The sequence below is a fragment of the Syzygium oleosum genome, unplaced genomic scaffold (genome assembly GCF_021117445.2).
Source record: "Syzygium oleosum isolate NSW1041296 unplaced genomic scaffold, Sole_v2.1 Sole_v2.01, whole genome shotgun sequence".
NCBI classification, from domain to species: domain Eukaryota; kingdom Viridiplantae; phylum Streptophyta; class Magnoliopsida; order Myrtales; family Myrtaceae; genus Syzygium; species Syzygium oleosum.
In genome coordinates, this window is record NW_026607485.1 from 2,399,272 (window position 1) to 2,421,160 (window position 21,889).

General features: G+C 38.7%; 1 long non-coding RNA gene across 1 annotated transcript; it reads left to right on the top strand.

Moving 5' to 3' along the window:
• The first annotated feature begins 15,547 nt into the window (after window positions 1-15,547).
• LOC115662666 (uncharacterized) lies at window positions 15,548-20,090 on the top strand. The gene is made up of 2 exons (XR_008816562.1): window positions 15,548-15,987; window positions 19,309-20,090. It is a non-coding gene; the product is annotated as an uncharacterized LOC115662666 (long non-coding RNA).
• The last annotated feature ends 1,799 nt before the right edge of the window (window positions 20,091-21,889 follow it).

The window sequence follows — 21,889 nt, forward strand, 5'->3', positions numbered from 1 at the left end:
AAAGGGCGTTAGGGATTTTGACATTGAAGTCATTAAAGTAACCAAATCCCCCTGCCCATGATGTCTTTGGTTTGCAGAAATTGAGATAGTTCTCCTCTGTCTCGATAGGGTTTCTAGTCTACCACAAAAGACTAGTGGCGACTCCAAAATGAAGTGTAGACTAAATAGATTGTATTAGAAAATACATACCCGCTGTCTCGTGAGGTATGGTTGATGAGAGACCGTTGTTCATTTAGTGATGGGATACCTTACCATTTGTGATGAACGAAAGTACCCCCAAGCGCGCTTCGGCGCGGCGCGACAGGCTTTGCAACTTCGCTGGGGATTTAAGTAGATTTTAGGCCTAGTTTAGCTCGATTTGCATGTGTTTTATGTAACCACTCACGTGAAGACTCGAGGTAAATCCCGTTAATGAAAGTGTTAAATGTTTTTGCAATTTGGAGGAATAAGGGGTGTAATGTTTGCTTACCATTTGTTTTGTAGGGAGGTGATGGAATGAATGTGATGTAATTATATTTGAAGTCTTGGTTGATTATAAAATGATGTGCATGCCTTATAAGTTGCTTTAACACTACACTACTTGCACACATTACCCGTGGCCCAACCCCGGCTACAAATTAGGATCACCCTTAGGAGATGTGGCTCAAGGCTACACTATGGGCCGATTGCCCATGGGATAGTCTTTATTCATATCGATCACCAAAACGAAATAACAATCCATCACTTTAGGTTGTGTACCTATTGGAATGGAGTCCCTTATTCGTTAAAGTGGTGACCATGAGCCCTTAGTATATCTCACCTTTAGGCATCGAAACCATGCACAAGTTACATCTGCATGTCTTTGTGATTGGTTATACCAAAAACCGAAAAAAAATCGTCTTAGTAAGTATAAGTATCGTTCCTTACTCTTCTCTTTAAATTATACAAGTTATTAACATGACATGAGTAAATGCTTAGACAACAATTGATGATTGATATGAATGTCCCTTTTAGGTTAAAATGAATGATTAGGGCCTTATACTCCTTTGGGTCATTTTGCAATCTTAGATGGAATGTATGGGCCTTTGATAGATTTCCATTGTAAACCAAATGATCATTGCCATTCAAAAAATGAAAAGTCACTTTGAATGTAATCAAAAGGTTGTAAACATCAAGTAGTTGCCATTTAAGGAATAGAGAGTCCATTTGGATGTATTCAGAGTTTGTAAACTTCAAGTCGAGTCCTTATGGTCTTAATGGAGTATAGAATAGGGGCATTCATCTCAAACATTAATTTTGTTCCCATTTCAAATCACATGTTCTCGTAAGACATAAAATGGACCTAAGACAACATTTGTATGACTTTTCAAGTATAAAAATGCTTCTTATTTCCATCTTCCCTTAAAAAAACATATGATTGAAATGGAAGTTTTAAAACTTGTTAATAATCCATGGTGATTAATTAAGAATCTTTTTGCATTCTTTAGACTCAAATGGGGAAACTAGACATTCAAGTGATTCCAATTCCACGAAAAGAGCTCCTTGCATGGTGGGAAGGTATGACCACAAAGAATCAAGCCTATGTTAAGGAAAGATTGGGATATCTTTTCGAGTTAATCAATGTTAAGCATCAAGTCAGATTGATTCAAGCCCTAGCTCACTTCTGGGAAGTCACCAATGCTACGTTTCTACTTGGCGAGAATGAGATGGTACCAACTTTGGAAGAATACAAGGCCACTATCGGAGTTGACTTTAAATCTAAGATCGTAAAGCCTCCAATAGGACTCAATCCCACAAGTGTCTTAGCCGAGTTTCTCAACTTAAAAATCACTTAAGTTGAGAAACTAATCAAAACAAACACCGGGAGATTTCCTTTATCATTCTTGATATCCAAATACTCCAAACTTCCAAGGGAAATGGGAAATACATCTGCCAGGGTATTCCTTCTAGCCTTCTTTGGGTTCATCTTGTTTCTTGTGTCTAGAACGGGATTAGATCCTTTAATAGCTATAATCACGAGACAAGCTTGTCTCAAATGGGACTTCTCCAACATGCTTTTCAGCCGAAACCATTATTTCTTTGAACAAATTCCAAAACAACGAAAAGGGAGTGTTCCAAGCATCTTCGAGGTTAGTTTCATTGTGGTTTATTTCCCATCTCTAACCATGGGGACGCTTTATGAGAATCCAAGAGATTAGCTCATCGGTGAATCCAATAGAGAGATATATCAAGATTCAAGACAAATTGTCCAAATTCTCTTTCCTAGAATGGGCTAATTTCATTAGAGCCCTAACTCCTGAGTAGTTTTGATGGCGGATTAGTTGGCCAAAGATAACCAAAGCTAAAATCACATGCCAAGAAGGCAACATTGTACCTTTGATCGGTTTCAATGGAGCTGCTTCCTATTACCCATTGAGAGTTGTGAGGCAATTTGGAATGTTACAACAAGTTCCACCAACATGGCATCCTGAGGAATTTGCATTTGATATACCAAAGGGGATCCAATCCGAAGAAGAGAAGAAGAGACTACAAGAAAAGATTGACAAGATTACTCATTCCTTAAAGAAGTCACCCGAAGAAGTGGTCGAATGGCCCGAGTGCTTGGAAGGGAAAATGAAGCTTTATTCAGCATTAAAGGAATATATCAAGTGGTTGGAAGACAAACAACCAATTGATGTCGAGCCGTATGTGCTGTTAAGTGTTACACCAAGTCTTGTGGAGCCATATGTGCCGGAATACATCGTCCCCAACATGCCCGGAGTGGAGCCGTATGTACCCAAAGAGGTGGTGATCGATGTAGAAGAGTAGGAGTCTCAGATTAGGGAATGGAATAAGAATAAAAAGGCGGAAGCTACCTTAACTAGCAAGACTTGAATGAATTAGTTCCCTATTCGAGTTTGAAGCATTGTATTGAAAACTTTCAAATTTCATTTGCAAAGTTAAAACAATCGTTTGTTGAATACATTCTATTAGATTTGGATTATGATTTGAAATATAATAAAGAAATCACCATGGATTACGATTCTTTGAATTATATGATTTCTGAGATAAATATTGATAAGAAATTTAATACACAAGGTTAAGGCTTGTGTAAAAGTTCTTATCCTTGTTAAGAAAAAAGAAACCATCTAATTGAAAGAATATAGGTTTCAATCGTTGTTGCTTCATACTAATGCTTTGTATCTTCAATAAAGGTGGCATAAAAAAGGAAGAAAGAAGGACGTGAGTTCGGACCCGTTTACAAGTAAGGATGGTAGAGGAAGAAACCTGTAACCGTTTGGCGGAAGTAGAAAACCAGATGATTCAAATGCATTCCATGATGGCAGAAATGAAGGCCTTCATAATTGCTGCAAGGGATTCATATCCTGCAGTCTCCAATACCAATGCCCTATATGTTGGAGAAACGTCTCATGGTGATCAAAATCAAAACAAAGAGCCAGTTCAAGAAAACCCTCCAAAAGCCACACTCGAAGTAGTAAACTTAGAAGAGGACGACATATCAAAGAAGACTCCTCATAAACCCAAGGATGAGGAGGAGGCCAAAAGATTGGCTAAGATTGAAGAGTGCCTCACAAGCCAAGGCTACGAGCCACAGAGATTTGACAAGGTCTCACGATATGCTAAGGTGGTGGTTCCGAAAAACTACAAGGAGCCCGAATTTGTGAGCAAGTATGATGAAAGCGGTTGCCCGAAGAGTAACTTAAAATACCACATTCGCAAGATGGCAAGATATTCTGACAACACACCCCTTCTTATCAGTACATTTCAAGATAGTTTAAGAGGGGTGGCTTTAGCATGGTACACTGCCCTTGATATCAAAGACTTTACCGAATGGGATCATCTAGCCGGAGAGTTCTTATGCCAATATAAGTTCAATGTCGAAGTGCTGCCAACAAGAGAAGACCTCATGAGAACCGAAAAGAGGAGAAATGAAGGATTCCGAGTCTTTGCACAAAGGTGAAAAGCTATTGCTTCGCAAGTCAAGCCTGCAATTAATGAAGACGAGCTCATTGAGCTCTTCCTGAAGTCATTACCAAACAAGTATTATGACAAGTTGCACATTTCAAGATGTCAGACATTCACCATGCTGGTAAATGTGGGTGAGAGAATAGAATGGGGAATGAAAGAAAAGAAAACCCAAGAAGTGTCATCACGAAGATCCTATCCTATAAGGAAGGATAAGGAGTCTGCCAATGAGGTAGCAGTTGTGACAAGCCCAAATTCTTATTCAACACCATTCCATAAACAACCTAATACTGATTGGAAAGATACAAAGTTGTTTGAACCAAGAAGGAGACCGGTGAAACAATTCACATCGTTGCCATGTCCTTTGTCCAAGTTACTACCCATGCTTTTGGAGGGGCACATGGTGGCCAAGTGGTGCTGAGAGAATATCCTCCAAGATTCCCTGGATTTGATGAGTCCAAAACTTGTGCATATCACATGGGTGAACGGGGGCATAGCGTAGACAACTGCCTCACCTTGAAAATCAAGGTCCAATAACTTATCAATAGAAAAATTCTCAACTTCCGAGAGCCGGAGCTGAATGTTCATCAGAATCCGCTACCGGAACACAACATGGTAGGAATGATATGGACTGAAGATGAGGAAGCCAAGTTCAATAAAGATGATGAATATGAAGCCAATATAAAAGCCGTCCGTCGAGGTGATGCTCGATTCCGTCATGAAGCAAATCAAAAGGGTGAGATAATAGACACTTTGGGTGAAGATTTAGGAAAGTACAACTTTCAAGTCAAATACACACCCCCACCATGGGTTTTTAAAAATCAAGTCATAGTACCCGATGGGTGGGGTGGTATGGATGAGATTCAGAATGACAAGATGAATCCCGAAGAGGAGGAAGATAAAGAAGAACAGAAAAGAGAGAAAATCCGCCAAGGCGACAAACGATTTATTCATAAGTCACATAAGCGAGGTGAGACTGTTGACTTATTGGACTAGGACAGTGGTTGGTACAACTTCCATGTCAAATACACACCCCCTTCATGGGCTTTCAAAAATGAAGTCATTGTGCCCGACAAGTGGGGTGCAATGGATGAGATTTAGAACAATGAGGTAAATTCCAAAGAGGAAAAAGATGAAGAGGAAGGCAAAAGAGAAAACATTCGCCATGGCGATAAATGGTTTATCCATGAAACACATGACCAAGGTGAAACTGTGGATTTGTTGGGCCAAGACAGTGGTCGCTACAATTTCCATGTCAAATACACACCTCCTCCATGGGCTTTCAAAAATGAAGTCATCGTGCTTGATGGCTGGGGTGTAATGGATGATGAAAATGATGAAGGTATAGTATCCATGATTATGCCATTCGTAATCAAGCTGGATGAAGTCGATAAGTATAGAGAGGAGAAAAGTCATGTGGAGCCAATCACCATCCAGTTTTTCAGTTGATCAGTTGAAAACTTTAAAGATTGAAGATAATGAACCACAACCAATGGCGATTATAGTACCCCCAAAAGTCGAATTTGATACCAAATGCGTGCCATGGGCCATTCCCCAAATGAAGTTGATGCCATTACCCGATCCGGTAGATGTTATGTTTCGAAGGAGGGAGAAGTTGAAAAGAAAGGAGTGATAGAAGAGGATGCTAAACAACTCCTATCCGTCATGAAAACCAGTGAATTTGAAGTCATAGAACAACTATGGAAAATGCCGGCACATATTTCTCTGCTTGATCTATCTAAAACATCTGAAAGGCACAAGATGGTTCTCATGAAGCTCCTTAATGAGGTGCACGTGCCGGAAACCATTAATGAGATACAATTGGAAGATTTTGTCGGCACCGTCCTCCTGAAGGATCAAATTGCCTTCTCAGATGAAGATTTTTCCATGGATGGTCGCTCGCATAATAAGTCATTATACATCACAGTCAAGTGCAAAGGTAAGGAAGTATCTCGAGTGTTAGTTGACAATGGTTCAGCCCTCAACTTGTGCCCGTTAAGCACGCTATATCAGTTGGGGATCAATGAAGAGTCTATAAAACCATCGAAGGTGACTGTGCGATCATTCGACGGCATGAAAAAGGAAGTTATCGGGCACATTGATTTGGAAGTGACCATCGGTCTTATTCCTTTCCTGATCGACTTCCAACTTGTTGACATTCCAAGGAGCTTTAATCTATTGTTGGGAAGGTCATGGATTCATATGGTGGGCGCCATTCCATCGAGCCTACATCAGAAAGTTAGATTTGTCATCAATGGAAAGATGATCACTGTGCATGGGGAAACGGATTTGGCGACCTACAAAGAGAGTGCGATACAGTATATCGAGCTCGGAGTAAATGAAAAGCCAAGCTATCATTCTTTCGAGATGATCTCGATGGTGCATGTATTTGCGGGCAGTGTCATGAAGACTCCAAAGCTTTCCCCATCGTCGGGACAAGCATAATGTCAATACAGGTTTATTCCCGGAAATGGACTTGAGGCAAATGCCCAAGGAATCAAAGAACCAATTGCTCCATTCGTGGCCAAAAAGAGAGGTGGAATTGGCTACTTAGGAGAAAGCTCTAATGATAGTTATAAAGATCGAAGTGGTGACGTAAAAGAAAGCTCTAGTGACCATCATGGAGGTTAAGGTCAAGGTCAAGGCTACGGGCGTGGAAACCATGGAGACCATGGAGGTCAAGGTGATCGCATTATTAATCCGACAACATGGAAGAGCGAGGCTAAAAAGCTTGCCTATCATCATATTCATATTAAGAAAAATTTTCCTGGACCCTCCAAGCTGCTCCAAAAGGAAGATATCCAAGCTGAGGAAGAACCGATTCTATCCAATCTTTTTGAAGAGAATTCCATCAACGTCATCATATATGAAGTGGAGGATGCTTCTACATTGGAGTAGGAAGATCATCCTAACTCTTGTTCTCGCACTTATGCCTTCTCCTTATGCATTGTTTCTGTTGTGTTTTTTAGTTTCATTTTGATTCTGTTCATAATTTCAATTCTGTTGCATTTTCATTTTACTTGATTCAGTTGTAGTGTGTTCTTTCAATTCAATAAAATGTTCAATGTTTTGTTAAGGACGTATGGAAACAAAAACCAAACCTATGATGAACATTATCCTCACTTATGAGGCTTGAGGTTTTGGGTTTCTATATCGCTTCTAGTTGCGAAAATAATGTTTGTGAGAGCAAAGACGTCCAAGGATATGGGGACTAGCTCTCTTTTCCCCGTTATTTCAAAACAAGTTTCAAAAATGATTTCGAAAAAGAACTTTTCATAAAATCTCGTGCATTGCTATTTTTTATATGTGATTACTAACCATGTTTATTGTATGTCAGGCATGTCCATTCACTTATTCATAATAGGTACTTATGTGGCCCGGATCTTTTAGAAGAAACCGCCTGTGATATTGAGAAAGATGATGAAGATGAAGAGTGGGTCAGAAAAGAGTGGATTCGACATAACGAATCAAAACCAATTACACAAGAAAAAACAATTACCATCTATTTGAGCGATGATGAAAATCTCAAAGAGGCTAAGATTGGCAATAGCCTTTCTTCCAAAGAAGTGAAAATGATTACTGAACTACTTAAGGAATATTAGGATATCTTTGCATGGTATTACGCTGATATGCCTGGCCTTGATTTGAATATTGTTGAACATGCTCTACCAATTGATCCAAGCATCCCTCTAAAGAAACAAAAACTTCGGTGAACTAAACCGGAATTGGCAAAGAAAATAGAAAAAGAAGTTATAAAATTGCTCAAAGTCGGGTTCATTGAGGTGGTTCCCTATCCAGATTGGGTTGCCAATAAAGTTCCCGTATTAAAGAAGGATAGACGAGTGCGGGTTTGTGTTGACTATCGCGATCTAAACAAAGCAAGTCCTAAGGATGACTTTCCATTGCCTCACATCAATGTCTTAGTGGATAGCACCGCCGGGTTTGAAACATTGTTATTCATGGACGAATTTTCAGGATATAATCAAATCCTCATGAAGATAGAAGATAAGGCGAAAACATCTTTTACTACACCGTGGGACACATTTTGCTACAAAGTTATGCCTTTTGGTTTGAAGAACGCCGGTGCAATGTATCAAAGGGTGATGTTCACCCTATTTCACGATATGATGCATAAGGAAATTGAGGATATGTAAATGATATGATTGCTAAATCCAAACAAGGAGAAGATCATGTGGTAGTACTCAAGAAGCTGTTTGAAAGACTCAGAAAGTACGAGTTGAGGTTAAATCCCAACAAGTGTGTATTTGGTTCAAAATCTAGCAAGCTATTGGGATTCATGGTTAGTAATAGGGGCATCGAGATAGATCCCTAAAAAATCAAAGCAATATATGATCTCAAAAATCCCTCAACGATGAAAGATGTAAGAAGCTTATTAGGGAGGTTGAACTATATTGCTCGTTTCATCCATCAACTTTCTGAAACCGCAAAGCCATTTTTCAAGTTGCTAAAGAAGAATGCCAAAGTGAAATGAGATGCAGAGTGTCAACAAGCCTTTGATAAGATCAAAGAATATATAGTACGTCCACCAATGCTCGTGCCACAAATCCCTGGTATCCCGTTGATCTTATATTTAACGATTCATTATGAGTCATTAGGAGCTGTGCTTGTTCAAAAGAGACCAAGTGATGGTAAGGAACATGCTATCTATTACTTGAGTAAGAAATTCACCACGTCTGAGATGAATTACCCAGCGGTTGAAAAGACGCGTGTTGTGCTAATTTGGGTGTTGCATAGGCTAAGGCAATACACTATTCATGATCAAATCTTGTTAGTAACTGAAAATGACCTGATCAAGTTGCTATTAGAGAAATCCTCCTTGGTTAGGAAGTTGGCTAAATGGCAAGTCCTATTGTTAGAATTTGACATTAGAAGTTCCTCACAAAAATATGTTAAAGGACGAGCTATTGCGGATATGTTGGCAAAAAATTTTCAAGGAGCTATCAATCATGAAAAGGATGAATTCGATGACCGCATCTTTGCGGTAGTTGATGATAAATGGACCATGTACTTTGATGGCGCAACCAATCTATACGGATCAAGAACAGGGGTAGTGATAATCTCCCCAGAAGGGCAGCACTATTCGGTATCTGCAAAGTTAGTATTTCCATGCACTAACAACATTGCTGAATATGAAGCATGCATACGTGGTTTGCAATTAGCTCTCTCGATGAAAGTAAAGAAGCTGCAAGTGTACGGAGATTCCATGCTTATTATCTTACAAACAACGGGTGAATGGCAAACCTAAGATTCCAAGTTAGTGCCATACCACAAATACTTGGAAGAAATGATTGAAGAATTTGAAGAGATCACATTTGATTATCTACCGAGAGCTCAGAATCACTTCGCAGATGCTCTGGCTACTTTATCATCCTTATTATAGGAGGAAGATGGTCTAGATATTAAACCATTGAGATCAACATTTTAGAGCAACCAGCATATTGCATGGTAGTTCAAGCAGAATTTGATGATGAACCGTGGTTCCATGATATTAAGAATTATCTCCAAACGGACGAATTTCCCGATGGGAGCCAGCCGGTTGATAGAAAGTTCATAAATAAGATAGCCACAAAGTTCTTTCTTAATGGTCAAACTCTCTACAAGAGATCATTTGATTCAGTCTTGCTAAGGTGTGTAGATGCAAAAGAAGCCGATCAAATTATGAAAGAAATCCATGAAGGCGAATGTGGTCCACATATGAATGCCATCTTCTAGCCCACAAAATTATGAGGTTTGGGTATTATTGGATGACAATGGAAACAGACTGCATTCAACATATGAGATGTTGCCATTAGTGCCAAGTCTATGGAGACCGAATCAATGCCCCTCCAAATTAGCTATATCAGATGTAAGAACCATGGCCGTTCTTGATGTGGGGCATCGACATGATTGGTCCAATTAATTCCAAGGCTTCGTATGGACATCGTTTCATCTTGGTTGCAATTGATTACTTCACCAAGTGGATTGAAGCAAATTCTTATGGGAATGTTATCGCCAAGAATGTGGCAAAGTTCATTAGGTGTGATATCATTGCCAGATATGGAGTTCCTAAAGCGATCATCACTGACAATGGATCAAACTTAAAGAACAAGATTATGGATGACTTGCTCGAGCATTTTCACATTCACCATTTGAACTCATCTCCTTGTCATCCACAAATGAACGGAGTAGTGGAAGCAGCAACTAAAAATATCAAAAAGATACTATCCAAGATAGATAAGAACTATCGTGATTGGCATGAAAAGTTGCCATATGCTTTAATGACATACCAAACTTCAATTCAGACATCAACTAGGGCAACGCCATTCTCTTTGGTTTATGGAATGGAAGCCATATTATCTGTGGAAGTGGAGATTTCTTCATTAAGAGTGCTATCTCAATTAAAGCTTTTTGAAGCTAAATAGACCCAACAGAGATACTAACAGCTCAACATGATCGATGAGAAGAGGTTGAGGGCCATATGTCATGGTCAAGCATATCAGAAGAGAGTTGCTAAATCTTTCGATCAGAAAGTTAGACCAAGGCATTTTGAAGTAGAAGATCTTGTGGTAAAGTAGACTGTTCCCAATAATTTAGATCCTCATGAGAAATTCACCCCAAATTATGAATGCCTGTATGTTGTCAAGAAAGTCTTACCAGGTGGAGCATTGATTATTGTAGACATGGATGGAACATAATTGACTTATCCTGTAAATTCAGATGCAGTCAAAATATTCTACTTATGAATGAAATGAAAAGCCAGATTAGACATTTCAGAAGATGATTTGGGCTACTTTAGAACATTTGTATATCATGTATTTCATAAGCATGTTTGTTCATTTTACAGAATGAAGCCCAAAGAAGTTTAAGACGATGTGAGATCTCAAATTTTCCAATGGAATTGGTAAAAGGTAAAGGAACGTGTCGTTTCAATTTACTCTCCTTGATGTCATTCATTAATACATTCTTCGTTTTTCCAATTTGTAATCCTCAGGGAATCCAAAGGAAGGAAATCACGAGAAATAAATCCCCAAAGGAATCAAACCAGAGCACACAAGAAAGTTGGTAGTATTGTTGCAATTGGTCATAAGGGTTATGCAAATGAATTCTAACACTTGATTCTTAATCTTTGCAGGATTTCCACCAAGTTGAAATATGACATTTCGAATTTCGGCCCATTTTTGGGATTTATAAAACGTGTAATTTGTCAGTGTGCTTATAGTAAAATCTCGTCCGGGAACTGATCACTCTCGGTTATTATTTTCAAATTAGAGATTTCGCTAGAATCGCACTCGATCGAATTTGGCCGTTATTTAGACCCCGAAGTTGGCAGTCGATTTTCGGAAGTTTCGGGACGAATTTAATTGGACGGTGTCGATATTGTTGTGGCCAGCGTCGAGATTTCCAAGAATAGTGAGAAAGTGAAATTTTGGATCGGGTGCGGATTTGGACTAGTAGACCTCCCTCGTAGTGTGTTTGAGTTATTTTATTTTGGCCATTTGTCCTATAATATTAATTAGGATTTTTGTGGATCATTAGATCGTTTTTCGAATTTGAATCGTGACCGTTAGACCGATTTTGAGTTTGAACCGTGTCCGTTGGATCGCGCTCGAGTGCGTGTTGACTTTTTGGCTCTCTTCTCTCTCCTCTCTCCTCTGCGCCACGCCACCCACTCCCTTGCGACATCCCTTCGCGCACGATGCATGTCAGCCCCACTTTTTCTCTCTCTCTCTTCCTTTTTCCTTTTCTCTTCTCTTTCTTCTTCCTTTTCTCCAGTATATTGGTTGGGAATATTGAAATGTGGATTGAGCTTATTGCGTGGCAAATTGAATATGTGGCGTTGCGCAATTGATTGCTCATTACGTTTTGGGAGGAGCCCGGCTAGATATAGTGCTTGACCACCGAGCCACGTACCCCCTTTTGACGTTGGTGGCTATTGACCCGTTTTGACACTTGTAATCGACCTTGGAGGGATGATCGCGCGTCGTAGGGTTCGGGGCGTGACATGAAAAGGGATCCCATCAAGCCAGTCAGGTAAGTATCCCTAACTCGTGAACTTAGGTCCTAAAAAAGTTTACTTTTCCAAGAGAATTGAGTTTTACTTTCCAAGCAGATTATCATGAGATTAAAACAAATCATTTCAAAGATCATCACAAAGTGTTTTAACCAAAAGGTTTGAACACGTGTTCTTTGAGCATGCATTATGCATCAAAATTCCCTAAAGAGGATGATTTGACAAAAGTCTTGAAAAATTCAAAGAAAATGTTTGAATGAAATCAAATGGAATGACCTTCAGATAAGGAAAAGTAAGCCATATCCAAACACGTTCTCTATACACTTGAGAGAAAAAAAAGAGTGGATGTCAAAAGTGAGAGAGAGCCTCATTCGAAGGAGAGAGGAGGTATTCGCAATGATTATATGGATTGAAATAATGAAAGTCAATCATTTCACTATCCTAAATATATGATTATCCCTTGCAAGCCAAATTTGAGCCTAAAAGATGAAGAAGTTTTTCAAAACAACCCTGTTAAGAACCACCTCACATTGAGGCAAATTAGGAGGTTCGTGGTTGACATTTTTGGGAGAAAAGGATCAAGAAAGATTCTATTACATATACTAGCATCAATCTTTTTGTGATGACTCCGAAGGAAATCATATGGAAGCTTAAAACATTCCAAAAGGAAAAAAAGCATTTCATTTCTCATCCCAAACACATTATTTTTTGCAAAGCCCAATTGAGCTTGAATGTTCATTTCAAACCCAAATTGGTGATCATCTCCTCACATTGGGGCATAGCATGTGATCCACCTCAGATTGATAATACCAAAAAGCATGACAAAGAGTCCTTAGAGCTCAAAAGGTCGAAAGCCAAAAGAATAAAAAATGTAGATACAATGAGAATCAAGGGCATGAAAAAGCAGTGTGTTTGGTAAAAGCAAGGCCAATGCCCAAATAAAAGTGAGCAAAGAAAAAAAGAAAAAGCATTCAAAAGAAGAAGATAAAAAAAAACAAAAGTTGTGGAAAGATCAAAGATCACAAAAGTTAGAAGTTAAAAAGAAAAAAACATGGTGAGCATCTAGAGGACTCTTATGGTTATGAAAAGAGAAAAGATTTCTAGTGGACAAAGGAAAAGGTGGTGATGCCAAAAGGAGCACCAATTTTACAAAAATCCTGAATTTAAAAACAAATGAGCCTTTTGAGCCTACCCAATACTAACATTACAACCTCTCCCCAAAGACTCTTCAGATTGGGATATTGAGAGTGGAAGCATAATTTCATATCAGAAGCCATCGCTTAAAGAAGTGTATGCAATCTTGTCTTATCTTATCCTCGAGGTTCTTAACTTGTAGACCCGAAGCAAAAAAGAAGATGACGAGCTTCCTTCTTGGCCTCAAAATGCCTATCCTTAGAATAGCCTTTGACCAAGCCTACATTACAATCCTTCAAAATAACCTTATCGGATCAATCGGATTGTATACATTGCGAATATCTCTGAATACCCAATGATTGGTTATAAGAGATAGATTGAGAGATATATAATGATTTCCGTATCAACGGATGAAAATGAAAGCCCAATTCAGACATTGAAATAAATCCTTTTTAATGGAGGTCTTCCAATTGATGATCTAAGCATCTCTTGAGAAATTTCAAGTCATTTGCTCAGATGCATCCTTTTGAAGGAAGTTTGATTGCCTAAATGCATTAATATAAGAAATGCATGTTTTGACATCAAAAAAACAAAATGTTCAAATTCCCTAATTTTTCAATCGGTTCCGCGTCTTTCCTAAAATCCTGATTTTTCAAACGGTTCCGGATCTTTCCTTAAACCTTGATTTTTCAAATGGTTTCAGGTCTTTTCTTAAACCCTGACTTTTCATAAGGTTCGTGGGTGTATCCTTAAACCACAAGGTTAGTGGGTTTATCCTTAAGTCACGTTTTCAAGGTTAGTGGGTTTATCCTTAAACCACGTTTTCAAGGTTCATGAGTGTATCCTTAAACCACATGGTTAGTGGGTTTATCCTTAAACCACGTTTTCAAGGTTAGTGGGTTTATCCTTAAACCACGTTTACAAGGTTCGTGGGTGTATCCTTAAACCACAAGGTTCGTGGGTGTATTCTTAAACCGCAAGGTTAGTGGGTTTATCCTTAAACCACATTTTCAAGGTTAGTGTGTTTATCCTTAAATCACGTTTTCAAGGTTCGTGGATGTATTCTTAAACCACGATATTCGTGGATATATCCTTAAACCATAAAGTTAGTGGGTTTATCCTTAAACCACGTTTTTAAGGTTAGTGGGTTTATCCTTAAACCACGTTTTCAAGGTTAGTGAGTTTATCCTTAAACCACATTTTCAAGCCCAGAATTTTGTTCATCACTGTCATCATTCTCTACTCTCTAAAATAATCAACAATGAATCTCTCATGAATGAAAATTGCCAATGAGCAGGTTAGTTCCTTTTTCTCGCTTAGTCATCAAAATTCCATCAAGAACACTAAAGTAAAAAATTGGATTAGGACAAGAATTTTTAGATAAGATCCTTGATCAGTTGTTGTGAAATTTTCATTTATCTTTTCAATTGAGTTGACTAGAACTCAGGTGTCACCTTAACTTTGAGATCAACTTCTATCGAGCTTAATCTTAAAGAGGAGCAGCTGTTAACACTTGATTTTTGATCAAATTTTCAAATTTACATAAAAATCATAAAATTAGGATGAGGAACCTTGGCCATGCTTAGGAACCTATTTCTAAACATAAAATGATTTTTCTAGATTTTTCTTTAATTTTTCCTTAATTTCTTTTAGTAAAAATGGGAAGAAAATCACGAAAAATGCCAAATAAAGTTTAAAAATTTCCAAAAAAATCCATCAGTCTTCTTTTAATTCCAATTTAATTCCTACATTTTACAAAATTTTAATTAAGGATACGTTTTCCCCAAATTTGGGTAATTTCATATCCTAATTGAACTAAAATCCAATCAAGTCGTTTCTAAGCATTTTTAGGCTGTGGTGTCTTCACAACAATTGATTCAAGGACCTTTAATTTCATATTGGTCGGTCCAATTTCACAATTTGGTAAAATAATTGAAAAACCCCAAAATTAATTGAAAATTAGGGATTTTAGGACCCAAATTGGGTATTTCTTTCAATTTGAAATTTTTGATCAAAGCTTATACCTTCCCTAAGGGTAATTGACCATGGGAAATCCAATTTTTGCCTTAGATCAGAAAAATTAGGTCATTTAGATTTTCAATTGAATAAAAACTGACCTGAACTGAATTCAAATTTGGGATTTTTGGGCTTAATTGAGATAAAAATTCAAAGTGATCCCATATTTCAAAGTAAAATGTGTCAAGGAATTGAAATTTGGGGTCAAAATCATTAAAATGGGTCAACATCGGGTTCAATTTCCAATTTTAAACCAACCCGGGTCTGCCGGGTCGGTCGGATTCGACCCAGGTCAACTTCTTCCTTATCCAACTTAGTCTTGCTCGAGAAAGGGAAGAAAAAGCTGAGTCAGCCCCGCCTATTCACCGACCTAGATGCCTTAATCAAGCACGTGGAAAATGGAGATGGACAACTGGGGACCTCCAGCTATCGGCGGGGAGCCGTTGCAACGGCCTATCGAGGCGGTTAGAGGGCGGAATCCACCTGGGGGAGGAGAACAAAAACAGGCGGATGAAGAGGTTCCAGGCAAAGAAGCCGTTTAAGAAAATTCCCAAGAGAGAGAGAGAGAACTAGAGAGAGAGAGAGAGAACTAGAGAGAGAAAGAGAGAAATTGAGAGAGAGAAAGAGTAGAAGTCCCCCTGGACGAGTGACCGGCGCCATCCCGACGGGAAAGGCGTCGGCGAATCATCCTTTTAGGTGACCTCCTCCTCTGATCATCCAGTGAAGAGGCTGATCGGGAAGGCCTGAAACCCAGCTCCGATTGGCAAATCAAAACCTTTCCTGGCAAAGCCTAGCCTGTAGGCCGATAGAGAAGGTGCGAGAGGACCAAGCTGAAGCTTCCCAGTGACACGGAATTTCAGTTTTGGTCGCCGGCGACGAAGGTAACTTCTTTCTCACTCACCTACCAACTGTTTGTTGAAATGCCTGATTGAGTGACCGAACCACTTTGTGATTGATTCAGCGATTTCCTTTTAGTTTTTGTGATCAATGATTCCATATTCATGTTTTTGATCGATTGTTTGTTTCTTCTATGCATTTTGGATCGTGTTTTTGTATAATCCATGAGTCGGCCTCCATAAACACCTTTGCTGGAGCATACGAACCTCACCAGAGCACATTCCTACGCCCAATGACCGTCCAAGTTAGTTTTCTGTGATCCATTTGATGTGTTAATGTATGTTTTGATGATTAGAATGGATAATTAGCTTAGGATTAGGTTTAGATGGAAGGATGTTCTGCGTAGGACAGTTTTGAGCATAGGTTTTCTAGCCTAGAAAATGCCAGTCGATGGTGGTTCGGCGGTGGTCTGGTGGTGGTAGGTTGGTAGAGGGTGCTGAGTAGATGCTTTAGGATCATTGGTAGTGGCAGGAATACTGGCAGAGGGTCGCCGAAGATGAGCCCAAAGTCACGGTGAGGGGAACAAATTTTATACTAGATGCACACTAGGTGTTTGATAAAATGCTCCAAAGAAAAAAGCCAAAAACGGTGCCATTTTAGCACCGTCCTCGCCGGAGGGTTGGCCGGAGACCGGTCAAGTGGTCCAACATAGTTTAACAGGTTTGAACCGGTCCGGTTTATTCCCAAGAGGAATAAAAATAATAATAAAAAATAAAAAAAATTCGAAAATTCAGAAAAATAATAAGAAAAAATAGAAAATTTTGAAAATTCGGAAAATCATAAAAAAATTCATAAAAATTCATAAAATTTGCAGAAAATCTCAGAAAATTCATAAAAAAAATGAATAAAATGCATAAAATTCATTAAAAATTCGGAAAATTCATTAAAAAAATAAGAAAAATTCAGGAATCGATAAAAAAAATTCAAAAATTTCATAAAAAATGGAAAAATTCAGAAAATACGAAAAAATGGAAACTTTAGACTTCTAGAAGTAGGAAAATCAAATCAAAAAATATTTAAAAAAAAATAAAAAAAAAATCCCGAAAAAGTGAAGAATGGCTCAAAACACTTGTGGCCACCCATTTGGAGTGATAATAGAATTTTTGGGGATGCACAAGTTGTTCTTTTGAAAATTTCCTAGTTTAGAGGTTTAAAAGGGACTTAACCCCTAAAAAACCCTAAAATGGGGCTTAACCCCCAAAAGGGGCCTAACCCCTAAAAACCTTAAAAACACTAAAAAAAGCACAACCCCTAAAAATAAACAAGCCTTTGGGGCTTCACTAGGTCTTGGTTGTTTTGATTGATTTTCCTTTTTACAGACAATATTAGGATTGTGGTTTGTGATTTGAATTGATTGTGTTTTCATGATTGACTGATTTTTCCTCGTTTAGAATGGTTAGGATTAGCGGATAAGTCTCGAGAAATTGCACGCTACACTAGACACTTCAAATCAAGTTAGGTACCGAAAGAGCGTTAGGGATTTTGACATCGAAGTTATTAACGTAACCAAGTCCCCCTACCCATGATGTCTCCGGTTCGCAGAAATTGAGATGGTTCTCCCCTATCTCGAGAGGGTTTTTAGTCTACTACTAAAGATTAGTGGCGACTCCAAAATGAAGTGTAGACTAAATAGATTGTATTAGAAAATAATTACCCCCTGTCTCGTGAGATATGGTCGGGGAGAGACCGTCGTTCATTTAGTTATGGGATACCTTACCATTCGTGATGAACGAAAGTACCTCCAAGCGCGCTCGGGCGCGGCGCGACAGGTATGACTCAAGTGCTCCAAAAATCATCAACCACAACAAAATTTCAAAAAAGGTGAACTTTGGTCCCAAGTATGGGGAGTAGAAGTACATTTGTCCCTAAATATTTTGTACAATGAATTCATTATTCATCTAGTTATAGATTCAATTTTATGCTCAAAAAAATATTTAGATCACGTATTTTCTACATATAGAATATCCAATCAAATATATCATGGACTATCCTTTTTAGCGTTTGATATATAGAAGAGTCTTAAAAATGTTACTTTGTCTTCATTCCTCAAGTAACAACAAATTTCTTGTTTTAGTATTGTGCTGCAAATTAATGTTATACATGATAGAGCCATCTAGATCTATGTACATATTATAACAACATTTTTTTTATATCTATTTGTCTAATTACAAATACTTTCTTAATTACATCATACAGTTAATGTACTGAAGACATGCAAAAAAAATGATAGAAAGTTGTGCTACATATCCTTAACTTGAAAGCTGAAAATATTATCTCTTGAAAATTTTCGTTTAGAAAAAATCTCAAGTGTTGATCGTGGATAAAGATTCGTATTTAAGAAACTATTATGGCAATATTGCAACCAAATGGATAAAAGTTTTAATTTCGTAATAAGGCAAAAGAACAAAATTGGCATATGGGGCATTAAGGAAAGAAATCCAAAATGTGTCAGATTGAAAAACACACAACTAGAATTCATCATTTGTAATCTAGCAATCTAGATAATGTTTTCAACCAAAAAATATTGTAGATAATGTGAAATAGTTTTTATATTAAATCGATCTTGTTTATCAAGACAGTTTTCTACGAAAGACCATCTTCTCATTATACATAATAAATAGCAAATGATATTATAAATGCCAGCAAATTTTTTATGTTAATTGACCATTTAATTCCTTCAAAAGGTCGACATGCTACTTTGATATTGTCTACATATGTTTAAGTAATTTCATATGTTATCTATTCAAAGCATTCATAGTAACAAATTTCAAGTGACCTATTATAGAGTAATCCAAATTACGTAATTAGCCATAAAAAAAATCCCAAAGAATGTACACAAGATATAGTCATTACAATTTGTTGTAATCTTCAAATCTTAATTTCCCAAATAAGATTTTTGCCCAATTTGTGCTTCCAATGGAGCTTATGTTTTAAACGTCTCACTCAAAATGCAAATGTTAATTTGGCTCTGTCATTATAAAATAGTCAATTATAGAGATTATTTTTCCAAAGCAAATGTGGTAAGAAATACAAAGTTGAGCCTTAAAATTGTGAAAACATTTATATACGTGCACCTATTGGAAAATTCACCTTTCCCTTGAACAATTCTTACTCTTTTTGAAAAAAATATTTCGTGGAAGGTGACCTTGAAGAGGTTATCCCAAAACATTGCATACTAGATTTGACATCACCATCACCTTATAAATAGGTGCATTCTTTTCATTATGCTGACCCCGAATTTGACATTACTATCATAACTATACTATCTTGCAATTATTTTCAATTACTGCTTTCAATCATGGCAGGAAGAAGGACAAGAGGACGTCAAAGTATCGAGATGAGGCAAATTGAAAATGAGGAAGATAAGCTCATAACATTCTCCAAACGTAGATCTGGTATCTACAAAAAAGCAAGTGAGCTTGTCACCCTCACTGGCTCGGAGGTGGGAGTAGTAATATTCTCTCCTACCAGAAAACCATATTCCTTCGCTCATCCATCGATCAATTCGATTGCCAGCCGATTCCTCAACCAAAACCCTTCCGAAAACGATGCTGCTGACACTTTGGTTGAGTCCTATCGTAGACTGAGGATTAATGAGCTCAATCAACAAAACGATAAGCTCATTAATCAAGTTGAAGCTGACAAGGCACGAGGTAAACTGCTGAAGGGAATGACCAAAGGACGAAAAGGCGAGGGATGGTGGGAAGCTCCCGTTGAAGAGTTGAACTTAGAAGAGCTCATGCAAATGAAGGCACGAATGGAGGAGCTTAAGCGGAATTTGGGGAGTTCGATTGATCAAAGGAGTCAAGCAACTTCATCAATTCAAGGAGAAAGTTCAAATGAAAGGAACAATCCCTTGGCGAATGATACTACCCCAAGCATCACGCCCAGATATGACGACAAGGGTGGACAAGTTTAAGCGAATATTGCAATTTTTTTCTTGTGTGCTTGTTTAGTCTTTTGATTTGCATTCTACATATGATAAGAGAATATGGCTAACATTAATACATATTTCACATGTACCTTTAGGGAATTTTCATACGCTGACTTGTCCATAAGAGACTTATAGCATGTCTCAAGTTTCACACGTTAGCAAGTGCAATTCTATAATTTGTCTCAAGAAGAAGTTTTTCTTTTTTGTCGAAAGAGAATTTATTGAATTTGTTAAACAACAAAACCCACATCAGGGGCATCGAGACAAAGAAGATCTCAAAGGGGATGGGGGGATGAGAGAGCCAATCAGAAGGTAGATCATTCAATATGTGGGCCTTGTAAAGCCAATCCGCTACTCGGTTAGAATCCCTTGAACAATGGGCTAGAGAAAGTTGTTTGTTGGAAAATTCTAACGTAGGGAAAATTTATTTTCTCAATGACAAGTGGCCTACATTCTTACTTATATATGAATATATACATATTTAAAAGCATTGGTACATCATAAAATTGAAGATCCAATGAAACCCACATTTGTACTAATGTTAAAATCAATCAAATCACAACAATAATACAAAAGAAAGTCAATTTTGAAGTGGGATAATGACATGCATGAGCGTAGAATATTTCTTTAATGATGTTTCATTGAAAATAGAGGTGTACATCCCAGTCGATTCAGCCTGAGAATCGACAAGCTTAGTTGGTCTAGACATAAGATTGTCACGCCCCGAACCCCAACGGGCTCGCGACACCCCTTTCCACGAGGTCGTATTGAACGCGACGTCCCAGGACGCGTCATCGACCCAAACGAAACACCCAACGATAAAGGCAAGCGGAAGCGAATTTAAAACAACCCAGACAATAAACTATGACAAAGGGATAGCACAAAACAATAATTCCAAATACACAACATCAAAACGGAACAGTGGTTGGATATCCTACTTCGCTATACAAAAGAGGGGCATACAAAATATGGGGTAACTTGACCCATCCTCCACTCCCGAGATACCCTGGTGGCGTCTCCAATCAATCACGGTCGCGGATCTGAAAATGGTTAAATAATAACCGTGAAAACGAGTCTCAATAAGCAACACCCTAAATCCCACCTAGGCCAATGCGTACCCAGACAAGTCTCAACATGCAATCTAGCAATAGACATACTAGAACTCACATAAACATACATATCTCACCTCCATTCACACGCCAACTCTGCATAATAGTCAAATTACATTAATGCATCCAGCATAACTCATATTCAGAGCACATAAGAAAATTTCCCATGCATCATACAACAACACTTGCGCGTGTCTCGATTATAAGGTAAAACCACTTGGGCACGTCCCATACCATGCCTAGCAGTATTCACCCCATAATCAAATACTATGCAACATGCGTGGTCCAGCCAACTTTCTCACGACCTCCCAGGTCCTTTCACACTGCCCGCGCCACTGCGCCTCAGGCCTAATCTCACAGCCCGCGCTACTGCGCCTCAGGCCCAATCTCACGACCCGTGCCACTGCGCCTCAGGTCCATTCTCACTGCCCGCGCCACTGCTCCTCAGGCCAGCCCTCAGATCAAGACGGGCTTCGTCCCTCACTGGACATTTCATACTTTCACACGACCCGCGTCAACACGCCTCAGGTCAGCCCTCAGATCAAGCCGGGCTCCGTCCCTTACTGGACATTTCACACTTTCACACGACCCGCGCTACTGCGCCTCAGGTCAGCCCTCAGATCAAGCCGGGCTCCGTCCCTCACTGGACATTTCACACTTTCCCACGACCCGCGCTACTGCGCCTCAGGTCAGCCCTCAGATCAAGCCGGGCTCCGTCCCTCACTGGAAATTTCACATTTTCCCACGACCCGTGCTACTGCGCCTCAGGTCAGCCCTCAGATCAAGCCGGGCTCCGTTCCTCACTCGACATTTCACACTTTCCCACGACCCGCACTACTGCGC